Source organism: Myotis davidii, unplaced genomic scaffold (genome assembly GCF_000327345.1).
Source record: "Myotis davidii unplaced genomic scaffold, ASM32734v1 scaffold187, whole genome shotgun sequence".
Lineage (NCBI taxonomy): Eukaryota > Metazoa > Chordata > Mammalia > Chiroptera > Vespertilionidae > Myotis > Myotis davidii.
The window spans coordinates 7724334-7728281 of record NW_006383018.1 but is presented as its reverse complement, the minus strand read 5'-3'; the positions used below and the strand labels follow the sequence as shown (position 1 = coordinate 7728281).

Here is a 3948-nt window from a genome sequence, read left to right as displayed (position 1 = left end):
AATATTCTCTTTACTCCTAGTTGTAGAATTTCCACTCAGCCAGCCCTCCTGTGGCTCTGGACGTTGACCTTTCCCTGGATCAAGCTTAATTTGACTTGGTTGTTCCAGGCGGCAATCTCTGGTGTTAACCTATGCCGCCATCTTCGGTTCTCTCGATACTTACAATCTTCATGACAATTGGTATGGTTACATTCATGTCAGTTCTTAAAGGGTGAAGCTACGGTTCATTCATATCTCTAGATATAGAGCCTGGCACAGACTCCTAATAAAGATATACTAAATAAATTCAACTCAAACATACTTGTTTACTTTTTGTTTTGTTTTTGTTTTTTTGCTTTACTTTTTGATCTTGTAAAAGTTTCAGTCAGAAATTGTCAGTCTAGAATTTCAATAGACTCAAAATTTAGATGACTGGGGAAAAAACTTGTGAGAATTTGTATGTTGGCTTATTTCCTTCCTTAACAGATCTGAAGCCCAAGATCAATCATTTCAATTACATTCCTGTCGGCATCCTCTATTTCTTCACTTCTGTGCCAGTTTGAGTTTGCCTTCAATCCTAGATCAACCCAATTATTACTGTCCTCTTTCCTCCACTCAGCTGCTGAGTGCCAAAGTTCTGCAGACTGACCCCATAAGAAATTAAGGTATACAACAATGTCTAACTTGTGGTGTTGGTTCAGCAATTGTTTTATTCACCTTTCTTCTCTGGCTTTCATGAAATTCATCTTCATACAGTATCACAGTGATCTTTTAAAAATACAAACCTAAGCAGGTTATCCAACCCCTGCTTAAAATCCTACAATGGTTTCTAAATGCTTTTACTAGAACTCCAAATATTCAACATAATTTTTAAAACCCCACATGCTTTGACCTCTATCTATTGCTCCGGCCTCAATGTACACCATTCTCTTTGAATGTTCAAGCTAAATGGTCTTTCTAGAATGTAAACAGCCCCTCCATTCATATATATTTTTTTATTTTTTATTTTATTGATTTCAGAGAGGGAGAGGGAGAGAGAGAGAAACATCAACGATGAGAGAGAATCACGGATCCGCTGCCTCCTACACACCTCCTACTGGGGATCAAGCCTGCAACCCAGGCATGTGCCCTGATTGGGAATTGAACAGTGACCTCAACCACTGAGCCACACCAGCCAGGCAAGCCCCTCCATTCCCTTCTTGGCCAAATTAACACTTGATCAAGCTTGACATCACCATCTGCTATCCCTCCACAGTCTACGTCAGGTTTCTTAGATACTTTCATTGAACAGTATTCCTTCCCTTTATATCACCCCCTCTGACTCTTCTACTAGATTATAAACTCCACTAGAGGCCCGGTGCATGGGATTTGTGCATTGGTGGGGGGCATGGCCTGTGGGGATCGGCCCCCCGTAGGAGCACACTGACCACCAGGGAACAGCTCTTGCGTTGAGCGTCTGCCCCCTGGTGGTCAGTGCACATCATAGTGACTGGTTGACCAGTTGTTCTGGTAGTTCCACCATTCGGTTGCTGGGCTTTTATTATATAGGATAAGAGCAGGTAAAATATTTTCTGCTCTCCATTTGTACCTCTAGTACCCAACACAGAACTAGGCCCTTACTAGATACTGAATTACTTGTTAATGAATGTACTTGTTAAATGCTCCTTCTGATACTTATCACTGCCATCTCCAAGTTTGTTCTACAAACCGTTCCAAATGCTAGGAACACATTACTGAACAAAGACAAATAAGGTTTCTGACTGCTATAGACTGTATTGTGTCTCCCCAATATTCACATGCTGAAGCCCTAACCCCCGCCATGTGACTGTACGGGAGACAGAGCCTTGAAAGAGGTGATTAAGATTAAATTAGGTCATAAAGGTAGAGCCCTGGTCTAATTGGTGCTCTTATATGAGAAAGAGATACCAAAACTCTCTCCCCACCATGTGAGGACACAGCAAGAAGGCAGCTTTCTGCAAGTCAAGAAGAGAGCTCTAACCTGAACTAGATCACACTGGCACCCTGATCTCAGATTTCCAGTCTCCAAAACTGTGAAAAAAGTTATTTCTGTTGTTTAAGCCATTCAGTCTATGGTATTTTGTTATGGCGGCCCAAGCAGACTGCATTCTAGTGCTGAACTTATGTCTAATCTTAAAGAGAATTTAAAAATTTAGGAATGAGAAGGAAGAGAAGCAGCTCATGTAATAAATAGTAACTAAGACAACAAAAAGAAGGAACAGATACTGTCAAGAAATGGCTCATACTCATGCCTTAACAGAGGAAACCTCTAAACTGGAGGTAGCCTGAGATCTGACCCATCTTCCTATCTCACTAAAAAACAATTGCTTAAATAAGCATATTTTTATCCACACCTCCATCTCACAACCATACCCTTTATATCAGGTGTGGGGGCTGTCCAGCCTGTGGGCTGTATAAGGCCCAAGGAATCATTTGGGTTGGCCCTGCCAAGGCATTAGGGGTGAGTTAATTAAATGTTTGACCAAATACAGCAGGCTAATTTTTAAGTAGATTAATTGTGCAACCTGAGAATGATGTTATAAATATCCACATATCCTGGGCAAAAAAAAGGTTCCCCACTGCTGCTTTACATGAATGATAAATGGTAAGAAAACTTAATGCCACACGGAAAAATCCATCCTAAACAACAAATAGAAAGTATTACTATATTTTAAAAACTATTTGATTTACACAGCACTCCATGGAGAATCATCAGAATTTCTTTAATGCTATGCATGTAAAATACAGTATCATCCACAAAATCTGATTACAGTAACTCATACAGAATCAAAGAACTTGAGAGAGACTAGCAAACACTTCTCATTTCAGACAGAAGTGAAAACCAGATGTTTTGGTTCTTGTCCAATACCTCCCAACTCCCATTCTAGATTACTGCATAGAGAAAAAAAATCAGCTACATCATTTGCAGAACCAGACCCAAATTGAAAATACAGCTGCGACCCCCCCTCTCTTGTTAAAAAATTAAGGTGACAGCACTTCTAAATGATGGGCCTTATGTGACTCACTGGTTGCAAACCATAAAAGTGGCCCTGAGCAGAGAAGTACATCTATAAGCACCCTCTTAAAAAATGTCTTTCTTTATAATCCAATACACAATATATATGGAATCTGGCTCATGAGCATAAATATGGCTCATATTCTTAGAAATGCTGGGGTCAACAGTATGCCATATATGCCAGGTCCCTTGAAACAGCAAGGATGGACCGGCTCCCGGCATAGAAATATGGTGAAGAACAAAGAAAACTGAACCTGAGGTCAGAAGACCTCCAGCCCACTCACTAGCTAGACCAGTGATGGCAAACCTATGACACGCGTGTCAGAGGTGACACGCAAACTCATTTTTTTGGTTGATTTTTCTTTGTTAAATGGCATTTAAATATATAAAATAAATATCAAAAATATAAGTCTTTGTTTTACTATAGTTGCAAATATCAAAAAATTTCTATATGCGACACGGCACCAGAGTTAAGTTAGGGTTTCTCAAAATACTGACAAGCGGAGCTCAAAAGGTTCGCCATCACCGAGCTAGACCCTAACAAGTCCTTTAATACCCCAAGACTATCAAACGGAGACAGAACCTAGCCTGTCTCCATCTCACAAAGTTGTGACAATCAAACTGACTTCTTCACATCACACAGACGATGTATCACTATGAGTCCCTTACACATCCCTAGAATTTAATGTTTTTCAAGTGCTGGAGACATTGAAAAATTGGGGGCACAAGGGGTAGTGGAATCTGCAATAATTACAGCTGATAGATCCTCACCTTCCAGTTTAACAAGTCAAGTGCTCACTTCCCACCAGGGGTGTCTGAGCAAAGGAAAGCCATGTCGCTTCTGTGTCCCTCAGCGGAAGACCGATAGCAGGATTGTCCAAGAGAAACATAGTGTGAATCATAGTTTTCTAGGAGCCACACTGAAAAATAAATGA

General features: G+C 40.5%; 1 protein-coding gene across 3 annotated transcripts in view; it reads right to left on the bottom strand.

Annotated features, from left to right (window-relative positions):
- MIOS (missing oocyte, meiosis regulator, homolog (Drosophila)) overlaps window positions 1-3948 on the bottom strand; it is a 37132-nt gene extending 33184 nt beyond the window's left edge. For 2 of the 3 annotated variants that reach the window (XM_006779250.2, XM_015558333.1), the window contains exon 1: window positions 3785-3948. The gene's annotated coding sequence lies outside the window, so the exon portion shown is untranslated. Of the gene's footprint in view, window positions 1-1978; window positions 2019-3784 lie in introns of those variants that run through there. The other variant, XM_015558332.1, reaches the window with a different exon arrangement.